The following is a 13279-nucleotide window of genomic DNA, read 5'->3' on the forward strand; positions in this document are numbered from 1 at the left end:
GGGGGGGTAGCTAAAAAGAGGGAAATAGTAAGCTCCCTCAGGTTTTTATTGCTGTCTTTTTGGGGTTAGTACTTCAGACTCTGGTCATGATTCCCTTCACTATCTATTGTGGTTACTGGGAAGAAGTGGGTTAACATCTCCCCAGCAGTAGGGACAAATACCCTTAAAAAACAGTATTAATAACTCTTCTCTACTATCCAAAACTGTAGACTTTCACGTTTAATAAATCCGCTCTAGAAACTCTTGAAGGAAAAAGAAAATAAGTGTTCTGGAACATAATCTTTGTTATTAACCATGTACAAGGGGCTTTTGTACAAGAAATTGTTTTCCTTCTCCTAGCAGTTTAATCAAGCATATGTACAACATTAGAGAATTTCAACAATTAATTTTTTAGATTATAAGAGACTGCTAATTTGATGCTACAGACAAGATATAAAGGAGAGTTTGTCCATGTCTATATTTTACTGCCTCCTGAAACAAAATAAGCGTTTGTGCCTGGATAATATTGATGCAGATTGCAGATCCTAGAACCTGAAAGGTGTGTGCCAAGCTGAATCAGATGATGAGCGTCCAAAAAGAGGTCTACCAAGAAACCTATAAGAGGAAATCATGCCTTGTAAATACTGTTATGCTAGCCTTGCATAACACTGCATTTCTTTTTAAAAACTGATACTGAAGATGGTCAGTCTCTTTAAAACCTGCCAGTCCCACCACTGTTGGAGTATTTTACTTGTTCCTTGCTGCACAGTTTTGCTTTTAATTCTAACAGGACATAGCTATACATGTCATGCTACTAAGTTAGTTTAAACCCTACATAACACTGTTCTAAAAAGCAAACTGGCACTCACCCCTATCTCTGAAAAAACAAGACTGAACTATTATAACCATTTAAATGCAGCCTCTCAGATTATTACAAATGCTCTATCCGGACTGGTTCTCTTAGGCTGGGTTCACACCTTGGCGTTTTATGTATGCGCGTCTTACGCGCGTTTTTACCGACGTTTTTCAGGCGTATTGTGAAGAAGCATCTGGGGTACAGCGCATGGTGCCACCGTTTGGGACCAATATGCGTCATATTTCATGACACCTGAGGGGGAGGAGACAAAACGGAAAGGTGTGAACGGGGCCTTAGGTGGGTAGAAGATCTTCCAACCTATGTACATCTAACTGAGTTATCACAAACATTTTGTTTAAAAACATATTGTATCTTTTCTTTTTTTATGTTTTAGGAAGTAATACAGAGAGAGAGAGGGTACAAGAGGTATTAGATATGGAAAGAAATCTATTTTATATCTCCGCTTCATACCAAGTCTAATTAGGAATTCCCTATCTGATGTGAAACTAACACTTGTTTAATGACCTTTTGCTTAATTAAAAGAACATTGTGTGTAGTATTTGTATTGCAGGTAAAGCTATTTGGGCTGCTATGGTCACCAGGCACATGAACAAATGCAATTAGGTAGTAGACGTATCTGATCTGATAAAGGTTTAGCATTTAGGCAAAGCTGCTGACTGGTTGGCTGTTGGGAAGGAATAGGGTATTTCTAGTTGGCACATATTTTGAGGTACTATTGCTGAGTTTAAAGCAATTTTTACATTGCTAAATTCATTCACTTCCAAATTTCTGCTATTACAGATTTGTATGTTAACTAGAGAAGTGCTAGCCTCTTTCCAGGTTGAATGCAATATTAGGAAAATACCGCATTATGGCCACTAGATAAAACTAAGGCGCACAAGAAATACTTATTTCCTATGCTCCTCATCTCCATCTAGTGGCCATAATACAGTGATTTTGTGATATTCCATTTGACTTGGAAAGAAAGTACAGTATACTAAGACCGTTTATTTTTGCCTCCATTTGCACAGAATGAACTTCACAGGACAAATGGCTCTGCAAGTTGCTTATAAATACACCCCTTAGTGTGCACCAAGTGCCTTGTTTTCAATAAATTGGCCAACTCATAGGGACTGATGTATAAACGTTCTGTTCAGCATATAGCTGGGTGAATGCTGTTTGGACAGCAATCCGTTACTAGATGAAGCCGAGGCGCATAGAAAATACTCCTTGGCTTCATCTAATAGAGTGAATGCCATGCAAATGGCAGTCATCCAGCGTATAGGGAACGTTTGTACATGAGCCCCATAGACTTGCATTGTGACAGACAACAGCAAAGCAGACGCACTGTGTAGTACTGCAAACTGGAAAGCAGTATCTGTGCATATCATAGAAACAACCTTTTTTAACAACATGAATATGCCTAAATAACATTTACTTCACAGTTTTACTTAACATGTTTACTTAAAGGAGAATTATGAGGTGAGTGATTTTCACTCAGCCTCATAATCTGAGCCGACCTGTGACAATAAAACTGTCACAGGTCGGCTCAGTAGATCGGGAAGAGGCTCTGCCTCTAGATAGGCAGAGCCAGCTGTCACTCACGCAGCTGGTTGGATCAGGGCCGTCTTTAACGCAGGGCAAAAGGGGCAGTCGCCCAGGGCCCAATCATTAGGCACAGCTTCCCACCAGGATATTGAATATCCTGGCTCTATCTCCTGGCTGTCTCTCATTGCTCTTTCTCCTGGCTGTCTCTCTTTGCTCTCTCCCCTAGCTCTCTCTCCTGGCTGCCTCTCCTCTTCTTCTCTCTCTCCCGTCTGTCTCTTCTCACTCTCTCTCCTGGCTGTCGTTCCTCAATTTTTCTCCTGGCTGTCTCTCTTTGCTCTCTCCCCTTGTTGTCTCTTCACGCTCTCTCTCCTGGCTGTCTCTTCTCACTCTCTCTCCTGGCTGCCTCTCCTCGCTCTCCTACCTGGATGTCTCTTCTCTCTCCCTCCTGGCTGCCTCTCCTCGCTCTCCTACCTGGATGTCTCTTCTCTCTCCCTCCTGGCTGCCTCTCCTCGCTCTCCTACCTGGATGTCTCTTCTCTCTCCCTCCTGGCTGCCTCTCCTCGCTCTCCTACCTGGATGTCTCTTCTCTCTCCCCTTGCTGTCTCTCCCCGCTCTCTCCTCGTTCTCTCCCATGTCTGTCTCTCCTCCCTCTCTCCTCATTCTCTCTTGTTTATTCTAAAAAAAAAAGTTGCAGTGTGGTGTTAGACTGTTCGGGATTCGCTTGAAACAAAAGGCAGCAACCCTTGCAGCACCATTCTGTTTACTATGCGATGCAGCTCGCAGTATACTGAGCTTTGGGTGACGGAAGGATGCTAGTTTGTGTCCTCCCGTTATGGGGAAATGCCCTAACCCCATAGTTCTCCTTTAACATTTACTGATTTATTCTAACACCTAATTAAAACAAAAATCTGCTCAGAAGACAACAGTCCCCTCAGCTGTGATTATGTGTGTATTATACCAGTGCCAAGGTATTTGGTGCGTCTGTGTGTGAACGTTTATAACATTTGTAGAACTTCTGACAGTTTGCTAATTTAGAGAGTCAATTGGATATGATTTGGATTTAGAACCAATGGGTTTTTATTGTGGTCTCTTTTTGTTTTTGGGGAAACTTCTTACTTCCTTTCCTAGAGACACAACTGAAAGTGAGAATAACCCTCTAGAGTGAGATGAAATTACATCTTATCATACCAGGTGTCTGTATTGGGGGACTCTGGTGACAACTATAAAATCTTAGATTTCCCCTCACGTTCTGTAATAAAAGTAAATCCCCCAAGAAATTACGAATGCAGAAGTAAAATTCTGACTGAAGTTCTGTCCCTTCTTCGCACTACCCAAAAGAAAAAAAAATTTGCCTAAGGTTCTGCTTTAAGGAAGTGTGGAGCATCAGAGGGCTGGTTTGCTCAAGGTTCCCATTCATTTTACAATGGTTTCAATTTTATAGTGATTATATTGTATTAGGAAAGGCATAGCGCAATTACACAATACTGATGACCTATAACATGAGTCATTCATGACACAACTTCGGTGTTAATGTCATGCAGTGCAGGTCTTTGCTTCTATATATAGCTTTTCAAGGAAACACTAATTACAATTTGCGGTAATTTTATTTCAGATGAGATTCATATAGGAAAAAGGACATGAGCTAACAAAATAACTTTTATTGTAATGGCAGCTATCCCATAGCTACCTGCACTAATTCTTGCATAATCCTGTACAAACCACGAAAACATGAAAGCCTTATTAATGAAACTAATACACTGTAGTTGGGATGAAAGTTTCAGTAGAGACAAACGGTAAGAAAACATGTGAGTGTAATGTATTCCTCTGTGAGATTCATGCATGTAGGAAGCACTGTTTAAAGCAAATGATAGCTGCCATCATCCACAGACATTCACATGTAATTGCACATGCTGAAATTACATGCTTTCAAGGGTGGTTGTCCCCCATGTACAATTACATGCACATGGCTGTGGGCACTGGCAGCTGTCAATGCATTGAACAGCGCTTCCCATCCGCAACTGTTCACATGAGTCTCATAGACCAGTTAGTTGGGTTCATGCCATCGCCCCTATTCGCAAGTGTGCATGGTACCCGAGTCACTGTATTAACTAATCTCCCCTGCTCCTTTTCATGTTCTCTTTTTGTTTTCTTACCCTTTGTTTAGAAGGAAAAAAAAACCTTATTTACAAAGCCTAGTAGTTCAAGCTGAAATTTTACACACACAAATGAGTCAGGACAGCTCCATCGGAGGTGTCAATAAGACAAAGTAAGGGCAAAGCAAATGTTAAAATGTGAATAGCACATAAAATTGAACTGAATACTAGATAATAGAAATTTAAAATATGCGCTCACTGAGAATATACTATGCTTTTCTTACACATTGTCTTGCCCTAAATAAATAAAAAAGTTTGGGGCGGGGATTGGAGGACAAAGTAGACATTAAGAAAGTGAGACTCTTGGCTTCCCACAAGAGAGTAGCCATAAAAGCAAACAAAAAGTATAATTAAACTCTCGTTTTTGGTTTTCTTTTTTGCATATATCTACTGTAGTAGATATATGCAAAAACATTTCACAAAATTTAAAAAAAGTTACCAAAAAGGTAATTACTTACCTCTGTCTCCACCGCTCGCTCCCGTCTGAAGATTCTGGAGTGGTCAAGCAGGATGATGGGGCGGGTGCTGAATGCACGCAGCCGGGAGGGTGCACATTGGACAGACACCGTGGGACAGGAAGAGACTGCGGAGGATCAGAGACCGGCACCAGCGCTGGAGGGATTGCTGAATATAAATGGAAGGAAGAAGATGATCGGCTCAAGAGGCATCATTTAAGGCAAGTCCTTAAAGCAGCCGAGCGGGAGGAAATATTTGTCACTTTAACAAATAGCCCAGGAAGGGAAATAAATGTATGGGGGAGGTGTGGAGTGCTACGCTAAGGGATCTGTGTGAGAGTGGGCTGTGAGGTACTGGGGATGCAAGTGGCAGCTGGCCTTGGGCAGGACAGTGGCAATAGATATGTTTGATAAGTGCGGAGGACACAAGTGAAGAGTGGCCATGGGCAGGTCGGCAGAAAGAAATGTTTGTGAGAAGTGCTAAGGGTGAGTGGCTTGGGGCAGGACAGTGGAAAGAGATGTGTGTGTGTGGGAAGTACTAAGGAGACAAGTGACCAGGGGCGGGGCAGTAAAGAGACGCATGAGAAGTGCCAAGGAGGCAAGTGAAAGGTGGCCAGGGGCAGGACAATGGACACAGGAGGTTTGGTGAACTTGGAAAAAAAAAATCTGCTAATCCTAAACATAGCTCTCAACCTCGTTAAAGTTTCTTTTTATTTTTAAGGCTAAAATAAAATAAAAGTGCATATGGGTAGCTGAGTACTGCCATGAGACATGTACCAATGCAAAAAAAAAATATTGTTTAGCAGGAATAGGGATTCAAATGTTTTCAGGGTGCATTAAACTGCAAAAGAAACTGCGGGGCACTAGGATACCCCTTTAAAAGATTTTTTTTTTTTACAAACAGCTGTCAGGCATTTAGCAGTGGTAGTAGCAGTACTGCTAATAAATAACAGATCCCCGCCACCCTGCGTTTGTCAACAGACCCAGATTTAGAGGATTGACAGATCTCCGCCGACTTTTTTGTGAAATGGGGGCAGCAAGTGTAGGGATAAAAGCCTCATCCCCACATCCTGTCCCCATAAGGCATGTGGGGGTCTGCAGGGTGGGGGATTCATCAGAATCTGGAATCTCGCTTTAAAATAAGGCGGGGCCCTGGATATCTGCCCCCCACCCCACCCCTCTGGTGAATGAGTAAAGGGGTACAAGGAGTACCCCTTGCTACTGATTCACAAAAAAATTAAATAGAAAATTAAAACACAATGCAGAAAAAGTTTATTATTGTAAGGGGGGAAAATGGCACATTGAGCAATGCCTGACAATGTAGAACTGCCACCTCTACAACAATGCTGCCCTACCACTACTCCCATCACAAATTACAACTCTTCAGCGCTGCTGAAATGTAAACAGTGTAACAAAGTAAACACTCTAGGCAAACTAGTAGTGATGTCATTGACCAAATATTAAGTAAATTGACCCGGCTTGTTTAGTTTCAAACAGAAGCCCGGCAGGTATCTGTCATTTAGAGGTGGTAGTGATACTGCCGCTAAATGACAGACTTCTGACTACATCAGCCGGGAAGCTCGGGTAAGTGGACCTGGGAACTGGCCAAACATGGACAGTTTGTTTTCCCGCTCCCAGAACTGCGAATAAGTTGGGTTTGAGTTGAACCAATGTTCAATCCAACCACAAAGCTAATGCTTTGTGTTAAAACTAGAGACTGCCTTGCAGGATTAGCTTTTAACATACCGTATATGGTACTGATATGATAGGATTATTTGGGATTTAAAGCAAGGTGCTTACAATATGAGCTGGCCACCTAGCTTTTTTATACCAACATTCTTTCAAGACAGGCTGGCTTCATATTCTATGGAGTTCATATAAAAAATAAAAAAAAGTGTAAATATATTATGCAAGATGTTAATGGATATGAAATCACCGCTCTCCTGTGTCAGCTATAAAAGAGTCTGACACGTGCAGAATGCGCTCATCATTGTTTAGATATTTACTGCTTTAGTTTCTGCCAAGTCGATAGATGCTTAGTTTCAAGTACATAAACTGTCATGTGCCCACTGTACTACTAAAACTGTCATTTTAGCATTATAATAACCATGTTCAGACAGGTATTTGATTCTTTCTGAACAATTCTTTCTGAACAATGCTTCCTGTAAATACAGACCAAACCTATTGTAAATTGCCAGATTTCATTTGGAGCATTTGTGTTTCTTAGTAGACATGTGATATAATTATTTAGCAGTTCTTTTTCAGGACATATCACAGGTGCGCACTTCCTGTCGTAAACATACAGTACATTTAAGAATGTTGGCAAGTGTGTTGGTACTGCTAATATATTTAAAGGATAATCGTGAGCAAAACGTTGTGCATGTTTGTATAGTGATTAAGAGGAATGTATAAAGCTTTGGGTCAATTTTCTTTTTTTTTAGTTTGTAGATTAATTAAAATGTTTTATATTTTTGAATCTATTTACATCAATAAACATTAAATATATGATCCACCTTAGACACAAGATTCACAAAGCATTATCAGTTTTCTAAAGCAAAAGCACAGAAGGTATTGGTTTTTTTTTAGACTTTTTCTCTAATTGAAAGCCTGTATGAACCCATCTAAATAAAGTAGACAAGTGGGAGAGAGGGAAAATGAGTTGTGTGTCTAAAACTGGCCTTTCACCAAAATAATTTTGTTTAAATTTTTGTTTTCTATTTTTGGAATGTTTACATTTCTTCTAATAGGTGGTGGGGTTAAATCGATAATTGATTTTGACCGTAGTGAAAAAAAAATGGGGAAAAAAATAATTCTAACAGTGAATGTATTTTTTGTTCAAGAAACTCCATTAATTTCATAATTTCGAATGACATTCGTCCAGTCTCTGATGGCATTATTAAATGTTTTGAGGACATTTTTCATATAAACATGTCTGCGAAACCAGTGTATGGCCAGCTTAAGAGGCAAGCTTCAAACTATAAGTGCTCGTAGGGTCCTTAATGCAAATGTAAATATTAATCATATCAAATATTTTATAGTTACCAGACAAAAAATATAGGATGGGTTCACTTTAGACTTTCCGATGGTGGCAGCAGCCTCCTGTGGTGTTTACGGTCTTCGTGCAAAAATATTGGCCGTCCCAAGTCTACAGCAAGTTATTGTACAGGCAAAGGACAAGATTTTGCACTGAGGCTGTGGATGTGTGTTGGGGTACCACTCTAAATCATTGACATTGCAGTGCACCACACAGAAGCCACTCTTAGGGCAGCCTAAAACCTTTTGTATGTAAATAGGAAACCTTTTTGAGGTTTATATAGTTAGGGAAGGGCTGAGGAGCATTAGTTCCCCAGTCCAGTAGTAATAATATATGTTGGGCTGGTGACCTTAAGTGGTAGTATAGTACATCACCATTCAGACATAGATTACAGTTGCAGTCACAGTCAGTGACACATGCTTGGCATCAAATAGCTACTTGCACTTGTTCAGACCTGTGATCACAGTATCTGCCAGAGGGAAATCTTTTAGCACCAACTTCATTTGATACTGATGCTGGAAGAAGTGAACAAGTATGTGACAATATGTGAACCTATGTCAGTAATGGCGAACCTTGGCACTCCAGCTGTTTTGGAACTACAAGTCCCATGAGGCATTGCAAGGCACTGACAGCCACTGACATAACTCCCAGAGGCAGATGCATGTTGGGATTTGTAGTTTTGGCACGGCTGGAGTGCCAAGGTTCGCCACCACTGACCTATGTCCTCTCCTTGCTCCTCAGCAATAAAAAGTAAAAGCACTAGAGTGAATGGTGCCCAACTTATTTTTCACCCCACCATACACCAAGACCCTGAGATGGAAATGTTAGGCTGCCACCTTACTGAGGCGTTCATTCTGCTTCACCCCAAAAAAAGGAGCGCTACATATGCATGCACATTTTAGGTGTGTAAGACGAGCCCATTCAAATGAATAGGCTACCTATCTCCAGAAAATGTTCCACCCCCCTCCAACTGATCGCTCGATTAAAAAAAACCCAAACTGGGGTGGAGCAACAGCCAGCATTACCATAAATAAAGAGGTGTTTTTATTCCACAATGGGGCCACCAATCAGAATGAGACCAAATGCTATATGCACTTGGTCCCATAAAAAACGTACTTAATCTGTAAGCCATGTCATTATAATCTGGAACGTTATTTTTTGGGGGGGGGAAGCAAATATCTTTTTCAGCAGATGCTTGCTCTCACTTCATTATTCCTTGCCTAGGTGAGCATGGCATGCAGCCCTCAGTCCACCTGCAGCCTCCTAGGATACATGTCACACATCCCAGGAGGCTGTAAGACAGTCACTCTGCCAGTGGACCCCGCAAATGTGAAGTAGGGGCTGGATTTGAGTGAACAGGAAGTCACAGTCGTCTCCTGAATCCAAGATGGTGGCGTTGGAACGCAAACAGTGGTGAAGACTTCAGGTTATAGGAAGATGGTCCTGGATTCCTAGGGCTGTGTTTTATAAAAAAAACCCTGTAGCTGCTGACATTTCACTTTTTGCAAAGCATGGTGAAGTTCCTCTTTGTATATAAACATGTGTTAGGCATATTTACTGCTGTATGAACATGTTTTCAGCAGAACAGTGCTGGCATTGCTGTGCTCTATATCCTATCCACTAATGAGTGGGAGCAGCTCAGGCTGTTTACTTTCCTGGCATGGAATATTGAGTTCCACTTCCTGGAAAGCCAGGCTGCTCTGAGAATAGCCCGATTTTCTGCTGATTTCACACTTTCACACAGCTTCCATATCCGTACCCTTTGATTTCCCAGAGTACTATTTAACTTTTCCCAAAACTGACAAACCAGGAAGCTGCACCCTTTCTTTCATGTGATCTAGTTTCAAGCAGTCCTGGGGATTCCCCTTGCTGTCTATTGCGTGCTGCTGCCTCGGAATTGCACTATCATCTGGCAGTTGAGAGGTTTCACTTTGTAAACTTCTCTGAGGCAGTTTATTTGTTCTTATCCTTCTGCACCCTGGTGGATTATCAGTTTAGACACTTGTTGTCACAGCCTCTCGATAGTCTCTGTATAGCAATTAACGATTCATTTCTCAATTAATCGTTAATCTTTTTGATCGATTAAAATGTTTTTGAAACTTTCTGCACGAGCGCCAGCCAAGGCATTGTCCTATACACATACAGCACAGCAATGAAGTATTAAAATGAACTAGGATCACACTAATCCAGCACGTTATTATTCTGAGTTGCCCCACTCAAGCGGCGGCCATATTGAGTGGGGCACGTGAGATTAATAACGTGCTGGATTAGTGTGATCCTAGTTCATTTTATTACTTCATTGCTGTACTGTATGTGTATCGGCCAATGTAGTTGGATCTGTATGTGCGTTATAATTAAATCAAAATTAATCGATTAATCAATTTAGAAAAATTTTGATTAATCGAACATGAAAATTTTAATCATTACCAGCCCTAGCAATAAATAAATAAAAACAGCTTATAAAGGGGGTGGGGGCTCAGTGCTGGCTGTATCTCCACTCACTGGAATGCCCATCTTCTGGGCTTCAGACTGGGGTGAAACTACAACCAGTATTACCATAAATAAAGAGGTGCTTTTATTCCACAATGGGGCCACCAATCAGAATCAGACCAAATGCTATATTCCCTTTGTCCCTTGGTGGAAAAAGTAAAGTTAATATTTTTTGTGAGACTTCATCTGCAATCAATGTCATCATCCTAACCCTCCACTCTTCCTACTGCACATCTGGAGCTTTTTTTTTTTTTTAGTTTGGGAGGGGGAGTGGGAAACAAGTACCTTTTTCAGCAGGTGCTTGCTCCCACTTCGTCATGCCTCGCCTAGGTGAGGATGCTTTGCAGCCCTCAGTCTGCCTGCAGCCTCCATGCATATACACGTCGCATATCCCAGGAGGCTGTAGGACAGTGCCTCTCAGTCATCGGATCTTGCACATGCGCAGTAGGGGGCAGGAGTGATCAGGAAGTCTCATCTGCCTCCTAAATCCAAGATGATGGCATGGGATTGCAAACAGCAGTAAAGACTTCGGGTTCTAGGAAGACAGTACTGGACTTCTAGGGCTGTGTGCTTGTAGCTGCTGACATTCAACTTTTTGCAAAGCCTGAAGGGGCCCCTCCCTCACCCCCCTGAAGCCATTGTTGAAATGCAATCCCACTGGAAATGAGAAAGAGCATCTGCACTCATGGACTAAGGTAATGATGGGGTAAGAAATGCCTCTGGTGGCCCATGCCAGGCACCTGCAAAATGCCCAGCCCATGGGCATCACTCTGCACACAAATGCCAAGTGTCCCATACAGGAATGAATGAGAAAACTTTACCTTCTTTTCTTTAACTACCTCCCGGCCGGCCGTTGTGTATACACGGCCGGCCGGGAGCTTCTTGGATGTAACTGGGCGTGTATACACGTCCTGTTACATCCGCCAGCTCGGGCGCGGCGCGCGCGAGCGGGAAATCCCCGCTATTTGTAAAGAGGCAGCGATGCCCGTTAATATACAAAACAGGGTAAAGTCCCCACCCCTACATACACGCATGTAAACATGCGTTAGGTGCGCATACCTGCGAAAACGACGATTGCGCCCATTACGCCGCACATGTTACATATCGCCGCGAACGTCGGAATGAGAGCAATAGTTCTAGGGCCATCGAATACTGATAACACTAAAGTGATGAGCTGTAAAAGCTTTTAAAGCGTCGCCCATGGCCAATTTTGGGTAAGATAGTTTTTTGCGATTTCGCGAGTGCGCGCAATTTTTAAGCTTGACATGTTTGGTGTCTATTTACCCGACGTGACCCCGTCTTTTATATTTTACCAAAAAAGTGGGTAATATTAGTTGTTTTATAACAATGTAAACATTTTTTATTTTTTCAAAAGTTTCAGTAATTTCTCCTGAATATAGTAAAAAAACCAAAAATGGTATAAAATTCATTTCAGTACAGCGTTGCATGACGGAGTAAATGTCAGTCAAAGTATCGCAGCGCTGAATACTGAAAAATGGCCTGGCCAGGAAGGGGGTCTAAACACCTGGTCTTCAAGCGGTTAAGTAATAAAGAACGCAAATGTTCATTTTTTTCTTGTGGCAAACCACCTTTTCATCTGTATCAATTTTGAGCCCGAAGGATGATAAAATCAGGGAAGGGCCCTCTGTCTTGTCCTCAGCTAGGGGCACCGAAAAGACCAGACGTAATGTACATCTTTAAAAACTGTCAGTAAAGGTTGACAAAGGTGGTGGTGATCTTGTGGACCAACAAAAAGGAAGTCGTCCAGGTGATGCAAAATTGACACAGAATATGATCTCTGCACGACAATCCACTTAAAGCAAATGAACATTTTCATATGTCCACATAATAATCACCTTTGAAATGACAGCCCAACAAGCGAAAGCACTTGGGGGTGGACATGGAGGAAGCGAAAAGGCCAACTCAATGTCTTTAGCATGGGATCCTGCATTCCTGATGAAAGACGAGCCCTTGTCAAAGGAGACATACTGAACTCTAGATTCCTCCTTACATTGAGCAAATTTTTTCCAAGTCATCCTCATGACCCTCAATAATGGGGGTGATGTCATTGCAGCGGGACTCCAGCGTGGAGGTTCGCTTGCCCACATGCCTGATTTCCCTAATGAGCTGAGAGGTGATCTGTTTAGAGACCTTATCCAAGGCCTTGTGTAAAGTTATCTCAAATTGGGCCATCAGGGATGGTGTGAGCTCAGGATCTGACTGGGCTGTCTGCGAGCCGTCTCCCTGTGCGTCTAGGGGTTTCATTGAGGAGTTAGAATCCTCTTGATGCAAGGTTGGTGGCGCTACAGCCAGCTTGTGGGCCGCGCGGCCCAAAGCCTCATGGAGGATCGGTTGATTTAGCTTACCGCCCCGGCTTCTGGTTTGCGACATTTCGGTATTTACCGATCGGCGACGGGAGCCCGAATCCAGTGAACCGCATTGGGAGCGTAATTGAGTCCGATGATCAACTGTAAACGTCAGCTATTCTCCCGTTCTGGCGCGGAGCTGATTAGCGTGCGGCCATCTTGGTCAGCCTGACGCATGCTCTCTTCGCCAATCCACTCTTATAGAATGTATAATAAATGTATTATTTACACACACGCCATGTCTCAAACCACCTGACCCTCTCTCTCCAGCCCCCCCTCTCTATCTCTCCAGCCCCCCCCTCTCTCTCTGGCCCCAGCCTCTCTCTCTCTGGCCTTCTCTCTCTCTCTGGCCTCCCTCTCTCGCTGGCCTCCCTCTCTCTCTGGACTCTCTCTCTCTCT

General features: G+C 42.5%; 1 protein-coding gene across 1 annotated transcript in view; it reads left to right on the top strand.

Annotated features, from left to right (window-relative positions):
• Positions 1–5455: 5455 nt before the first annotated feature.
• ARRDC2 (arrestin domain containing 2) overlaps positions 5456–13279 on the top strand; it is a 23315-nt gene continuing 15491 nt past the window's right edge. Inside the window, exon 1 of the mRNA XM_018573668.1 lies at positions 5456–5467. The gene's annotated coding sequence lies outside the window, so the exon portion shown is untranslated. The remainder of the gene's footprint in view (positions 5468–13279) is intronic.

This window comes from Nanorana parkeri, unplaced genomic scaffold (assembly GCF_000935625.1).
Source record: "Nanorana parkeri isolate BGI_ZX_2015 unplaced genomic scaffold, ASM93562v1 scaffold2480, whole genome shotgun sequence".
NCBI lineage: Eukaryota > Metazoa > Chordata > Amphibia > Anura > Dicroglossidae > Nanorana > Nanorana parkeri.